Source organism: Chionomys nivalis, chromosome 15 (genome assembly GCF_950005125.1).
Source record: "Chionomys nivalis chromosome 15, mChiNiv1.1, whole genome shotgun sequence".
NCBI classification, from domain to species: domain Eukaryota; kingdom Metazoa; phylum Chordata; class Mammalia; order Rodentia; family Cricetidae; genus Chionomys; species Chionomys nivalis.
In genome coordinates, this window is record NC_080100.1 from 53737488 (window position 1) to 53753771 (window position 16284).

The following is a 16284-nucleotide window of genomic DNA, read 5'->3' on the forward strand; positions in this document are numbered from 1 at the left end:
TTTTGCTCATTTCCTTGGCAAAAAACAAAAACAAAAACAAAAAAAAAACAATAAGCAAATGAAAGCTTTATTGAAACAAAGATACACATTGCTGAGAAAAAAAAACCCTTTTGGGGATAGAGAGGTGGCTCAGCAGTTAAGAGCACTGGCTGCTTTTCCAGAGGACCTGGGTTCAATTCCCAGCACCCACATAGCAGCTCACAACTGTTTGTAATTCCAGTTCCAGGGGATCCAACACCTTTACACATGTAGGCAAACATCAATGTAAATAAATAAATAATTTAAAAAAATGATGTTCTCAGAAAGCACACAAGGTGAGGGAGAATTAAAGGTGCATCATACATGGATAAATCAATGAGATGTTTTTTAGAGTAATAATCATTACAAAACAAACAGTTGTAGATGGGGTTGGGAGTGACTACAGTTGAGATTGGAGAGCTTTCTAGGGCCATGGTGTCTGAGCTTTGGTGAAAACAATGCATCAGACAAATTAGATCACTGCTTTCCCAACGCTGGAGGGTTAAACAGAAGCTGGTTTTTGTTGTTGTTTTGCTCAGCTATGGCTTTCTACTAAACTAGGACAATTCTTGACTGCATTCTCAACATTTATCCTTATGCCCACAAATGTGTCTAGCTCCAAACCTTCGGCAAAGAAGCTTGTCTTGCAACAGACAGAAACTATTACAGAAAACCACAATTGGTCAAAACAAAGAGAACAGGGGTAATGATGGGGAGTCCAGCTCCGATGGATACATCTATAACACAACCCACACACCCAAGACTCAGGGAATATTACCAAAGAAGGAGAAGAATGATTATAGAGACCAGAGGATCCGGAAATCTGCAGTGAGGTTGTAGCTCCTCAAAATAGCAGAGATGCTTTACCCATGATACCTCAACAACATGGCTGCCCAAACAAGACCCAAACAAGGACAACACAAATAGACATGCTAAATGGAAGGGGGATGGATCTCATAGACTTCACACATAGAAAAAGAACTATAGTTAACCAGGGGATTCATAGAGCAGACTGGTAGTCTACCCCAGGGGAGAACTTCCTAACTACTCAGCCAATTATAAGTGTTCAGTCCTGAACTGTGGGCATACAAGGAACAGAAAACAGATTCACTAGGTTATATCTATATAGTTTTGCATATATATGTAATAATAAAGAAAAGAAATAAGAAATTAGAGGAAAGGGAAACACGGGAGGCTTTGGAGGAAGGAGAGAAAATGAGAGAGAGAGAGAGAGAGAGAGAGAGAGAGAGAGAGAGAGAGAGAGAGAGAGAGAGAGTATCATGCCTGGCTTGAGGGAAGTATATTTTAATTTAAAAGTCCAAAACCAACAACAACAAAACAACAAAACTTCTAGCTTTCTCAAGACCTTGGCCCACTTTCTTCCCTATCATCCAGCACCCCAGCAGTCAATGCCCAGGTTACAGATGTGGAGCTTATGAGCATCTCCTCTGAATCTGGAATTTCCCTACAGGAAGAACTGAGTTACCAGGGTCTCAGGAATGGCTAATTTTCTGCTTTCCTTCCTTAAATAGCAGCAAGGTATTAAAAATTAAGAATCTTGGAGACTTCCAATGAATTGTTCAAACAGATTTGATATAGAGGGCAGAGCCTTGGTCCTGCCTCAAAGTGATGTGTCAGACTTTGTTGACTCCCCATAGGAAGTCTTACCCTCTCTGAGGAGTGATTGGGGGTGGGGTAAGGGAAAGGTGGAGGGAGCAGGAGGAGGGGAGGGAATGGGAGTGGATAGGTGTATAAAATGAGAAAAGGTTGTCTTTAAAAATAAATTAATTTTAAAAAACAATTTGACTAGATAGTGTTCTTAAACTCTAAGTCAGCATATATTATGATTCTTAGAAAATAGGTTTAAGATCTAATACTAGAAAATGCCAGGTCTTTGATGAAAAAAACTCTAATTTTTTTCATCTTAAAAGAGAAAAATGTATTCATGGATTTTAACAAAAATGTGTGTGTGTGTGTGTGTGTGTGTGTGTAATTTGAGACTTCATTTAGGCCATACATATTTTATTCAATTTAGAGTAAATTTAAAATGTTTTTTCTGTTTTTTGAAGTGTTCAAAAGAATAGTTAAGTTTTATTTATTTGCAGCATGTATAGCAACATTTACTGTACTAGATATGTGCTTTGGATTGATTATTTCATGTAATTTATACAATGCCTGCAGGGTTAATGTAGGGAATTATTAACATTATTGATTTTATATTTGAGAAAAATAAATCCAGAATTCTGAGTTAAGTGCCTTGTTCAAAGTCACACATGGGAGGTACCAGGAATTGAACCCATGTGGTCATTTAATGCTGAGGGTAGGTCAAGAATGTTCTAGATACTTACTGGTACTTTTATTTATTGTTCTTCATAATATTGATATAACTATAGATTTATTTTCAAAATTCACTTGGAACATAGTTTTCATGCTAAGAGTTCTTAATGTAATTTTAACTGCAGAAATTTATCATAGTTTTTAAAAATTTATAAATGAAATATTCTTTGTTCTAAATTATATTAAAAATGGTAAGACACAAGTCTTACTGAAACAGGTACATCTTCTCAGAAAATTGGGCATCAACCTACCTCAGGATCCAGCAATACCCAAGAGAGGCCCAATCATACTACAAAAGCATTTGTTCAACTACGTTCATAGCAGCATTATTTGTAATAGCAAGAACCTGAAAACAACCTAGATGCCCCTCAATGGAAGAATCGATAAAGAAAGTGTGGAATATATACTCATTAGAGCACTACTCAGTAGTAAAAAACAATGACATCTTGAATTTTGCATGCAAATGGATAGAAATAGAAAACACTATCCTGAGTGAGGTAAGCCAGACCCCAAAAGATGAATATGGTATGTACTCACTCATTAGTGGACTCTAGCCATAAACCAAGGACATTAAGCCTATAGTTCACAAGTCTAGAGAAGTCAAATAACAAGGTGAATCCAAAGAAAAACATATATAGATCCTCCTGGAAATTGGAAGCAAACAAGGGATTGCTGGGCAAAAGTTGAGAGCATGGGAGTGAGGGTAGGGATGAGGGGTAGGTTGGGGGAAGGGGAGAGGGGGAGAGGGAAGGAAGAAGGGAAAGACTGGCGAGAGCTTGGGGGAGTGGGAGGGTGGAGACGGAGGAAGGGCAGATATAGGAGCAGGGAAGAAGATATCTACATTAAGGGAGCCATTTTAGGGTTGGCAAGAGACTTGGCTCTAGATGGGATCCCAGGTGTCCATGGGGATGTCCCCAGCTAGGTCCTTGGGCAGCAGAGGAGAGGGTGCCTGAACTGGCCTTGCCCCACTATCACACTGATGATTATCTCGAATATCACCATAGAGTCTTCGTCCGGCAACGGATGGAGATAGAGACAGAGACCCTCATCAGAGTAATGGACTGAGCTCCCAAGGTCCAGTTGAAGGGCAGAAGGAGTGAGAAGACGAGCAAGGAAGTCTGGACCGTGAGGGGTTGGTTCACCCACTGAGACAGCGTGCCTGTTCTAATGGGAGCTCACCAAATCCAGCTGGACTGGGACTGAACGACCATGTGATCAAACCAGACTCTCTGATTGTGGCTGACAATGGGGGATGACTGAGAAGCCATTGATAAAGGCACTGGGACTTGTTTTTATGGCATGTTCCAGCTTTTTGGGACCCTAGTCTATATGGATGCACAACTTCCTAGGCCTGGATGTAGAGGGGAGGGCCTTGGACTTCCCACAGGGCAGGGTTCCCTGCCCTCTCTCAAGCAGGGAGGGGGAGGGAGGAGGATGAGTGGGGGAGCAGGAGGGGATTGGGATGAGGGAAGGAAGTGTAAATAATTGAATGGAAAAAAACAGGTACATCTATCCATTCATCCATCTATCTATCTATCTATCTATCTATCTATCTATCTATCTATCTATCTATTTATCTATCTAATCTATCAATCAATCAATCAATCCATCTAAATCTATCATCTATCTATCATCTATCTATCTATCTATCTATCTATCTATCTATCTATCTATCTATCCATCTATCATCTCTGTTTTTCATAGGGAACCACAGAGAACAAATTCGTGACCTTTTAAAGAATATCTGTAAGTGAAGACCACATTTAAAGATTTTCTTGGATGCAAACATTTTTCTCTCTTTGTGTATTTATTTTGGCTATAGCGCAATTTTACAACCAATTCAGCATAAACACTATGTGATGAACTTGTGCATATAGAGAGAGCAGAACCTTAATTGTGATTCAGAACAAACTACAGCTACATAAGAGGAAATGTCCATTGCAAACCATAAACTAACAAAGATTATAGTAAATGACTATCAAATAATCATTTTCAGAATATCTCATGCAACCTGGCAACTGCCATCTTCCCTTCTCCTAACTCCAAATTGTCAGGTCACATGAAGTCTGGTGTTTAATCACCAGTGGCTTATTCAGGTTTCAGAAAATTTTAATCAAGACCTTCTCATTAATGCTTTCCTGCAACGTCTTCCTTCTTTTTCTAAATTTGAATTCAAAAGACATTAAAAATCTCATTGCGAGGACTCTAAGAGAGTCATGCATGTTTCCAATCTACCAGGGAAGTAGGAAAAGACAAGATCTCCTGAGTAAATTGGGAGCATGGGGATCGTGGGAGAGGGTTGAAGGGGAGGGAAGGTGCAGGGAGAAGAGCAGAGAAAAACGTAGAGCTCAATAAAATCAATTATAAAAATCTCATTGCTGCAGCAGTAATATTAGTATGATGACTTTCTTCCTCCAAGTGGACATTGAAAGTTCTTGCAAACAAAAAGAAAAGCTGAGCATCTTCACACCAAGAGCATGATTTAATAAACTATACTACAAATTCTAATAATCCCATCCTTGAAATACAATTAGTTACTCATGAGGTCAGAGCATTAGAGCCTAGGTAAAAACTTAGTTTATTTTTTACTTTAGTTCCCATAGTAAAGCTAAGGATGTGATCAAGGTATAAAAGTTCAACCTATAGACTAAGCATTTTACTGTGAAATTTCCCAGTAAATATTGACTGGACCTAATTCATTTGGGCAGAGGACGACTTTAATCATCTCTAAATTTCTTGGTAAATATTGACTTGATTTAACCCAATTAGGCAGAGGATGATTTTAATCATGTCTATCATGACCTCTTAGCTGCTTCTTTCTTTAGACCTGATGTCTGAGAAAGCTGTCAAATTTAGACTAGTTCTGTTTCTTTCCTTTCTCCTTCCTTGCTCTGACATCCTTATTCTGACTTTTAATGAGAACTAATTACTGATATAGAAGAGTAATATCAACAACAGCAGGAAATTTTCAGGGAACAATAGGCTGATATTATATGAGGGTGGCCATGCCCACCAGGAATTTGTGAAGGTGCTGGGGACCCTATGTGCTGTCCTCATGAGGCATTTTTCCAAGAACTATCTCTGGAGTCCCCATTGACTAGCTTTTAAGTAATAATAATAAATGTTAAGAATAATTTTTCAGGCTGGAGAGATGACTCAGTAGCTAAAACACACACACAAATATAATGAAAATATTCAAAAGAAAAAAATAATTCAATTTAAAAATTCAACTTTGAAAATTGACATCATAAGCCTGTGAACCCATGGAAACTGAACAGCTCCACACTGAACAATCACTGTGTCAAGGCAGAGATAGAAAGAAATTAAAGACTTCCTAGAATTCAATGGAAATGAGTGCACAATACATCCAAACATACCAGACACAACGAAAGTGGTTCTAAGAGGAAAGTACAGAGCACTAAGCGCCTCCATAAGGAAACTGGTATCTCATACCAGCAACTTAACACGACACCTAAAAGCATCAGAACAAAAGGAAGTAAGCACACCCGAGTGGAGTAGATAGCAGAAAATAAACCGAAGGCTGAAATCCATACAAGAGAAACAAAGAAAACAATACAAAGACTCAATAAAACAAAGAGTTAGTTCTTTGAGAAAATTAACAAGATACTCAAACCCTTATCCAAACTAACTAAAGGACAAAGAGAGAATATCCACATTATCAAAAAAAAGGGGAGGGGAAGCATAACAACAGACACTGAAGAAATCCAAAGAACTATTAAAAAACATGTACTCCACAAAATTGGAAAAATCTAAAAGAAATGGGCAATTTCTTGATAGATACCACTTACCAAAGTTAAATCAAGATCAGGTAAACAACCTAAATAGACCTACAACCGCTAAGGAAATGGAAGCAGGCATTAAAAATCTCCCAACCAGAAAAAAAAAAAAACTAAAAAGCTCAGAGCCAGGCAGTTTTATTGCAAAATTCTACCAGACATTCAAGGAAGACCTACTAGCAATACTCCTCAAATTAGTCCATAAGGTAGAAACAGAAAGAACATTGCCAAATTCTTTTTATGAGGACACAATCACCCAACCCACACAAAGATTCAACAAAGAAAACTACAGACCAATTTCTCTCAAGAACATTGATGCCAAAATACTCAATAACATACTCACAAACTGAATCTAAGAACACATCAAAAAGATCATCTACCATGGTCAAGTACACTTCATCCCAGAAATCCAGAGATATGGTGCAACACATAAAAAAATCTGCCAATGTAATCCACCATATAACAAACTAAAAGAAAAAAATCCCCCAAATCATCTCATTATGTGCTAAAAAAGCCTTTGACAAAATCCAACACCTTTTTATGATAAAAGCTTTGGATACAGTAGAAATACAAGGGACTTACCTAAACATAATGATGGCAATTTACAGCAAGCTGGCCACTCTCTACATATCTATTCAACATAGCACTTAAAATTTTAGCTAGAGCAATAAGACAACTAAAGGAGATCAAGGAAATACAAATTTGAAGGAAAGAAGTCAAAGTATTGCTATCTGCAGATGATATGACATTATACAGAAGCAACCCCAAAAATTCTACCAGGGAACTCCTACAGCTGATAAACACCTTCAGCAAAGTAACAGGATAGACGATTAACTAAAAACAAACAAACAAACAACAACAACAAAAAACCCAGTAGCCCTCCTGTACACAAATGACAAATGGAATGAAAAAGAAATCATGGAAACAATATACTTCATAATAGTCATAAATAATATAAAATATCTTGGGATAACTCTAATGAAGCAAGTGAAAGACCTGTATGATAAAAACTTCAAGTCTTTGAAGAAAGAAAATGAAGATATCAGACTGGAAAGATCTTCCATGTTCATGGATCAGTAGGATTAACATAGTAAAAATGATCATCCTACCAAAAGCAATCTATAGATTCAATGCAAACACAATCCTCATCAAAATTCCAACACAATTCTTTATAGATCTTAAAAGACCAATATTCAACTTCATTTGGAAGAACAAAAACCTCAGGATAGCTAAAATACTCCTGAATAATGTAAGATTCTCCAGAGGTATCCCTATCCCTGATTTCAAGCTATATTACAGAGCTGTCATAATAAAAAACACATGTTATTGCCATAAAGACAGACACATTGATCAATGGAATCAAACTGAAGACTCAGATATAAACCCACATAATTATGGAAAACAGATTTTTGATAAAATCAGAAATATACAATAGAAAAAAAAGAAAGCATCTTCAACAAATGGTGCTGGTCTGTTGTCACCATGTTGAAGAATGCAAATAGATCCATATGTATTTCCCTGCACAAAACTCAAGTCCAAGTGGATCAAAGATCTCAACATAAATCTAGGTACAATGAACTTGATAGAAGAGAAAGTGGGAAATAGCCTTGAATGCATTAGCACTGGAGACAACTTCCTGAAAAGAACACCAATCATGCAGGCACTAAGATCAACAATTAATAAATAAGACCTCATGAAACTGAAAAGCTTCTGTAAATCAAAGGTCACGTCAATAGGACAAAAAGAAGTCACAGAATGGGAAAAGATTTTTACCAATTCCATATCTGACGGAGAGCTAATATCCAAATTATATAAAGAGCTCAAGAAAATAGACACCAACAAACTAAATAATCTGATTAAAAAATGGGGTGCAGACCTAAACAGAATTCTCAACAGAGAAAACAAAAATAGCTGAGAAACACAAAGAAATGTTCAACATCCTTAGCCATTAGGGAAATGCAAACAAAACTACTTTGAGATTCCATCTTACACCTGTCAGAGTGGCTAAGATCAAAAATACAAGGGACAGTTCATGCCTGGAGAAGATATGGAGCAAGGGGAACACTCCTCCATTGCTGGTGGGAATGCAACTTGTAAAGATACTATGAAAATCAATATGGCAGTTTCTCAGAACATTGGTAATTCATCTACCTTGAGAACCAGTTATATCAATCACTCCTGAGCATATACCCAAAGGATATATCACAAGGACACTTGCTCCACTATGTTCATAGGAGCTTTATTCATAGTAGGCAGAACTTGGAAACAATCTAGATGTCTCTCAACTGAAGAATGGATAAAGAAAATGTGCATTTACACAACGGAATATTACTTAGCTATTAAAAACAATGACATCATGAAATTTGCAGGCAAATGGATGGAACTCGGGGAAAAAAACCATCTGTAGTGAGGTAACAAAGTCCCAGAAAGACAAACATGGTATGTATTCACTTATAAGTGGATATTAGCGATAGAGTAAAAGATAATCATGCTACAGTCCCCAGACCCAGAGAAGCTAAGGAACAAGGAGGGCTTAAGGGAGAAGCAAGGATCTTCCTGAGAGGGGAAATAGGATGGATTGTACTTGTGGACTAGGAACAGTTGGGGTTTGGGAACAGTTGGGGTCAAGTGTGTGTGTGAGGGGGAGAAAATACTGGGAGAACAGCTGGATTAGGGGACATTTTGGGGACAAGGTGGAAATTTAAGGCAATTGAAACTCCATGAAGTCTATGATCCTAGCAAAGGCTCCTTCTAAGGGTGAAAAGGAGCCTGAACCAACCGCCTTCTGTGACCAGACAATGCTTGAAACGGAGGGATTGGGACACCAACTCAGCCACAAAACCTCAGACCTACAGTTTGTCCTGCCTGCAGAATGTTCTGGGACTGGAGCCTAGCAGAATAATCATCAAAGAGACCAGAGACAGTCCATCCAGCCGCTGATGAGAGCAGATGCGGGGGCCCACAGGAAAACATTGGGCAGACCTCAGGGAGTCCAGAGGAGGAGGGGAAGAAAGGACTGCAGGGAGCAGAGGAGTCAGGGATACCATGACAACAAAGCCCACAGAACCAACTGACTAGGACTCATGGCGGCTGTCTGACATTAGGGAGCCTGCCTCTAGAACTCCTGCATATATGTCATGGATGAGAAGCTTGGTGTACCTGTGTGATTCTCAACCTTGGGGGCAGGAGCTGTCTCTCTTTTGCCTGCTTGCAGGACGCTTTCCCTCCTACTGGGTTGTCTTGTCAAGCCTTGATGTGATGGTATGTACCCGGTCTTACTTAGTATGTTATGCCATGCTTGGTTGATGTCACGTAGACATGCTCTTTTCTGAGGGGATTGGGGGTGGGATCTGGGGAAGAGGGAAAGTGGGGAGAAAAAACTGGGGGCAGGGGAGAGAGGGGAAACTGCTGCCAGGATGGAATACATAAGAGAAGAATTAAAGAAAAAGTCAACACAATAAAATTAATAATAAAATATATTTAAAAGAAAAATAATTCAATTTAAAAATTCAATTCTGAAAGTCAACATCTAAGGGCATTTTGAAACTATTCTTTTTATTTTGGCCATAAGTTCCACATATTCCACATTAGTAACATATCTACATCTCCCTATTTGAAAAATTAATTTTTCCGTGGATACAGATTAATAGAGACATGGGATAGCATAATGGTTAGACACGGAGGCTGGAACAGTTCCAGGCCATCTCTGGTGCAGGCTGGAAACGTTAGCTTATTGCCCTGGGTTTCATTCCTAGCATGACTAAAACCAAAACCCAAACAATCTATCCCCAAAGGAGAACTTAAGGAATGTGACTGCTCTTAATGCTATGACAGTGACTATCCAGTGTGGATGCAGCTGCACAGACTTCTGGAAACCCTCTTAATGCTGATTTTGACCATCCAGTGTGGATGCAGCTGCACAGACTTCTAGAAACCTTCTTAACCCTGATGCTGACCATCCAGTGTGGATGCAGCTGCACAGACTTTGGCTCTTAACCCCTTTGGTTCTTAACTCCTTCCAAGACACAAGCTCCTGGCGGGAGGGATGCTTGTGCCTTCTGCTGCCCAGAGCACAGTTCTCCCACTCAGCCAGAGTGTAGCATATACCCACCCTTGCTGCCTGCCAACTCAGTCTTTCTTCTCATGCTTTGGGCACATGTGGGAGTCATGCAGAGCATAGTGAAGTCATAGTACCTTAGTAAGCAGAGTCCCTAGCTCATTTTCTTGGCTTTCTTATGAATGAGCAGTTCCTGTGATTGTACACCACCACCAAATACCCACATCTCAGAAATATGTTGGGACTCTAATTAATTGTCTTCCTTAGGCACCTGTTTAACTTTTGAAAGCCATACAATTAACCAGTTACAACTGGTAATGGCTGCCCCCTGAACCCTCACCCAACCATTAGGCATGGAAATAACGGAATAAATATTTGGATGAAAAGCCTGCATTGACATGCTTAAATGGATTGTTTGTGGTAACAACTCAGACCAAATAGGTGTGTAGATTAAAGTGGATTTATGTCGCCCTTATATCTGCAGGTTTTTCGAAGACTTGGATGTACTTACTGTGGATGATATTTCGGGATTGCTGGTTCAAGAGGTAGACAATGAGGTCATGATTTACCCACGAGACCAGTGTCTAAAGAGAAAGAGCCATGTACTGTTCTGCCCACTTCCTCTATCATTTCAACACATTAATTATTGAAAATTGAACAGATAACCCTACCACGTACATATAACACCCAATTAAGTTAATATGCAAATTATTAGTAGATTTCTTTTATGCTGTGTAGCCAATTTTTTAAAAAAATGACTGAATAAACATGGACTCCAGAAGGCTAAATACAAAATTAGTTCATTGTTTTCATTTTGTCATTAAACACTTTCTTTCATTAAAAACTACAAAAAGTGGATAGCTTGGTAAAATATATTTAAAAACACTTGCCAAAACTACAGCCTATACAATTCTTAATACTATGCTGACTGAAGATAGAAAGTTGGAAATCAAATTTATCTCTGTAGAAGCCACAGAGAAGGGATTGCTGTTGAGGAGGCACAGGGGGGCTGCCTTTGTTGCGTGAGCTGTGTCTGTGTCCTTGACCAGAGGAACCAACTGCTGCCTCTTCAGAGACAGATGCTTACTAACAGTGCTCCTTAGTAGGCCCTGGGGCCATGGGGAGCTGCAGGAGTAGGAACACATTGACTGCTGTAAATTGGTTTGATTGCAAACATTCAGTTTTGTGGTAGAAAGGAGGTTATGAGTTAGTCCCCAAGAAAAGATCTTAAACAATGTTTGGAAATGGAGAAATGAAATTCTTTTAATCAAATATAATAACTCATGTCAGGAAAGACTCAATCGTGAGAGCACACTATCACCTGTTCCAAAAGTTAAGACCTGTGCTGATTTGACTGTTCTTTTGTCTTATAAATGTTTTAGATAAAGGCAGAGTTCTATACACAGGTCCACAACACACTGTGAAGAAATAAAGGGCCACATGTCAAGAGCCACATGAATCTATTCAAGTGAATAAATTACAATTGTGCATCATCTCTTCCATAATCCTACAGCATGCTTCAATTAGAAAACCACCTGCAGGGACTACAGAACACAAGACTGAGAAGAGATGAGAGAAAGGTCCTAGACAGAGAGAGGGAAGGAGAGGTGGAGGAGGGAGAGAGGGAGGGAGGGGAGGAAGGAGAGAGAGAGAGAGGGAGAGAGGGAGAGGGAGAGGGAGATTTAGACTCATAAACTGTCTATTTCTTTTTTTTCTCATTTTTTTATTCTTTTTTAATTAAAATTTCCAACTGCTCCCCGTTTCCCATTTCCCTCCCCCTCCTCCCACATATTGCCCCCTCCCCCCGCTCCCCTCCCCCATCCCCACTCCTCTTCTCCTCCCCCCAGTCCATTCCCCCTCCCTCTCAATACTGAAGAGCAGTCCAAATTCCCTGCCCTACAGGAAGACCAAGGTCCTCCCACTTCTATCTAGGTCCAGGAAGGTGAGCATACAAACAGGCTAAGCTCCCACAAAGCCAGTTCATGTATTAGGATCGAAACCTAGTGCCATTGTCCTTGGCTTCTCATCAGCCTTCATTGTCCGCCATGTGTCTATTTCTATTGCATTAGAATTCAGTTAACTAAGACAATACATGATTAGATAACTAATTTGTTCTCTGACTGTTGACAGAGATTTCTGTCTCACCCAGTCCCATAGCCATTTGTCCCAAAGAAATACACAGAGGTCTATTATATTAATTGTAAACTGGTTGGTCTATTAGCTCAGGCTTCTTATTAACTAATTCTTACACCTTAAATTGGCTCATTATTCTTGTTTATGTTAGCCATGTGGTTTGGTACCTTTATCAGTGAGGCGTTCTCATCTTGCTTCCTCTGCGTCTGTGTTATGACTGTAGACTCAGCCTTCCTTTCCTCAGAATTCTTCTATTCCTGTTGCCCTGCCTATACTTCCTGCCTGGTCGCCCCACCTATACTTCCTGCCTGGCTATTATTAATACAAGACCATTGTTTCACAGCATCTGACCAGTAGAATCGTTTATATATAATATTCTCATTGTGAAAAGAATACGAATTTCCACCCTGTCCTCAAGTTCATTTAGCCTCTTTGGCTGAAATGTGGCTTGAGGAGCCCTTGTGAGAAAGGCTACAGAAGTCTTGGCTTCAGGAAACAGTATTTTACTCAAGTTGAGGGTGGGGGGAATAGAAACAGAGTATTTTACTCAAGTTGGGGAAGAGGGGGATAGAATTCTTTAAAGGACAATGGAGGAGCAAAGGCTTCAACCACACGGCTCTTCTGGGTCCTCTGCAGCAGCATCTCCATCTTCTAGTTCATTCTCCTGGATTGCAGAGGGCAAAAGAAACCTCATAGCCTCTGTCACTGCTCAGTGCTCTGCCTCAAAGGATCAAGGGGATATTGACATTCAAACAGAAGACCAATTTCATAATTGTTTGCATTCCAAATTGCACAGTCTAGGCTTTTAAATTCAATCAATTCCTCTTAAAACAACTCTCAAAGCAGGTTTTCCACATCTCTGAATTGCCTCATAATTAAGTTTGAAGAAGTTTAATATACTCTTTTAACAGAATCATGGAGAATAAAAATCTGTGGTCAATAGTTAAATACTGTCTTGAACTTTAGGCACATTTTGAATATTGAAGTCAATTATCATCCTTTAAACAAATGCAGGGATGAAAATTCAATTTGTAAAATAAAGTAGTTAAGAGTTGAGGAGCTGAGATTCATAAATCTCAGTGTACTTGTCTCCCTGCTGCAGAGCAGAGCTGGCCCCTTCGAAAGTTGTCCAGAGACTGTTTCCTGCAAGGCTTTTCTTCTGGATACAGATTGGAAGTGTTTTTACTTGCTACTGTTTTTATTTGAAAACAGTTTAAGTCATGAAGTTTGGGGCCATAGTAGAGATCACCATGAAGAAACCAGTAGTATTAATTTTCTTCTTCTGCAAGAAGGCATCTTCCAGGAAGGCTAGGCAAGGCTACATGTGTTTCATGTCTGAGCCGGGAGTCTATGTGGCAGTTTCACGACTAACTGTTCATCTTTGCAGATGACAATTTCCTACTCAGGAGCAAGGACATCTACTTTTGCAATTCAAGTAGAAAGATTTTTTACTTAATTGTTTGTCTGTGTAGGATTCTTATTCTGCTGGGTCAGTTCACTCCATCCCAGCTGTGTACTCACAAGGGGCAAACCGAACATCAAGTATGGGGTCCAGTGTCAGGGGCTCATGCCAACGGTAAACTGGGTAGGAGACAAAGCTGCCAAGTATAGCATAAAGAACTTTTATGTATTTTAAGAAAGTTGAACAAAAAGCCTTTTAGAATATACATGTTTGTAATCTGATTTTGTTTTTTTAAGTGTCTTCTGCTAGAGCAAAACAGCAAAACTATCTGTGGTTACACAGGGGAGGAGGTGTCGTTCATTTTTGCAAAGGCACAGTTAAGCGACTGTCTTACACAGATACACCATGCACACCTCTCTTGAATGCACAACTGTAGGCATAAACACATTTCTCCATGAGGGTTAATGTAACCTGAAAATGAAGTAATGGAAGACATAGCTCCTGTTTTCCCAGACCACGTCCCCTGAGGGCTGATGTGAGAGGCTCAGTTTAAAACCCTCATGGTCACAGGCCTGGATGGTGAGCATTTTACAGTTTATACTGGGCTTCAGTTGGACCAAGCAATCCTGCAAGTAAATACCCTTCAACAAGATGAGACATTTTAGTAGGGACCTGTGAAATGACAATGCTATTCAAAGTATTTCTGTAAAATTTATCGAATTTTAAACTTCAGAGATCAGTATTGAGAACTCAGTTACAGTCTGATTTTGTAGAGATAATTATGTTAGAAATCCTGGCAGTGGATTTTGTACCTTTTGTACAAAACGAAACTACTTTTCATACAAAACTCTGCTTATGATTTGGTTATTTGGTTCAACAAATGTTTTATTAATAACTATTACACAGAACATTTAATTGTGCATTTCCATATTAATTTGGAGGCCTTTTGAAGAGCTGGATCTGAATTCCTAATGCTGCCATTTGCATTGAATACTTTTACATACAGCAAATACTTTTTTAAAGCATAATTTGAGTTATCTCTTTTGTATAAACTTAAGTTCAGCTCTCTGGGAGTTTGTTGAATGAAGACTGGTGTGTAGCAAGTACACCAAGTAAAAATGAAGTAAATATTTAAGACCTGACTGGCAACTGCCTGTTTAATAGCAGGCTGAGTTCTTAAAATCAGCATCACTCCCAATATTTGACACCTATGTTCTGTTAAAACAGCCTCGAGACCATTAGTATGTGGGCCATCCTTTTAGTTCTAAGTGAATAACAGCTAACAAAATGGTGAAAATGACAATGCAGATGATCATATAACGGATATGTTTGAGTTTTCAATTCATAAGCCATTTATGTGAAACTCTATGTGTGCACCTGTGTGACAATGACGATGGTTTCCTTTAAGCTGAGGCTAGTTATGTAACATACAGGGATACTTTTATTAAAAGCATGTGTAAGAGTAACCTTTCCATGTCCTACTACACATGAAGAGTTCCATTCATAAGCAAAAATTGTGGAAGGAATGCATGTTTGGGGTGAAAAAATCTCCAGACCTGTAGCTATAGTCAAGCAGAACCCAAAATAAATATACATAGAGCAAAGATTTGCAAACATTTTATGCATATTGTGTTCTGGCTAGTTTTTAAAAAAGCTATAGTATACTATCATCAAATTGTACTGGACATATAACTTCTAAAATTTAAAAGGTATCCCTTTTTTGCTGTAGAGTCTTTTCATCTGAAGTATACAGTGAACCATGGGAGCCCTTCCTGACTCAGATCTGTCTGGGGCCAGGTGTGCACACTTGCCTCCTTCTTTGTCTTCAGCATCTCATGGTGTGCTGTCTCACCCATCATGAGCAGCTGATGCTCTGCCAGATGTGACCTATCTGCTCAACTATTACCCCGACCCTACATGATGCTTCTGCTGTTAACCATTTATAGACAACCAGAAATCGCTTAACTAATGAATTCCAGATCAGTTCTTTGCTGACTTGTACCTATTTTAAGTCAAGGACCTGTCAGTTGCCTTCTGTCTACCCCTTCACCCTCTAGGAATTCAGAAACTACATGAAAAACAAACAAAGAAAAACTCACCTGAGAAGCCACATGAGGTGGTCCTTGACTTATCGTCTGGTCATTGGGATTTATAATACCGTCTATCTATTATGTACGAATGTGCCACATCACCAAACTGAACTATCTATCCCATTTGGTAGAAAATAATGTGGAACCAGTATTTAGCACATCACTAAAGGGTGGGGTTGAGTATTTCCACTTCTTTCCATGGACGAATTCTCTTCTTCCTTCTCATTCATGTTTAGGGTAGTTAGGGACTCTACTTTAAAATCTTTTGGACAGATATTTATGGTGATCACCTGCGTAATTCATCATAAAGATGAAAGTGTTGCATGACTTATCTGAACAAGTTTTTGATATTGTGTGTAGTTTTCCTAGAAACAAAGCACTAGGGCCTCATTAACAGCTATTTTCTAACAGTATTATTTGGGGGCAAGGTTGTTACCTGACCATGGAGAA

At 39.1% G+C, this 16284-nt stretch overlaps 1 protein-coding gene across 3 annotated transcripts in view; it reads left to right on the plus strand.

Annotated features, from left to right (window-relative positions):
- Zcchc9 (zinc finger CCHC-type containing 9) overlaps positions 1–16284 on the plus strand; it is a 236344-nt gene that overhangs the window by 72688 nt on the left and 147372 nt on the right. The gene's annotated exons all lie outside the window — the stretch shown is intronic.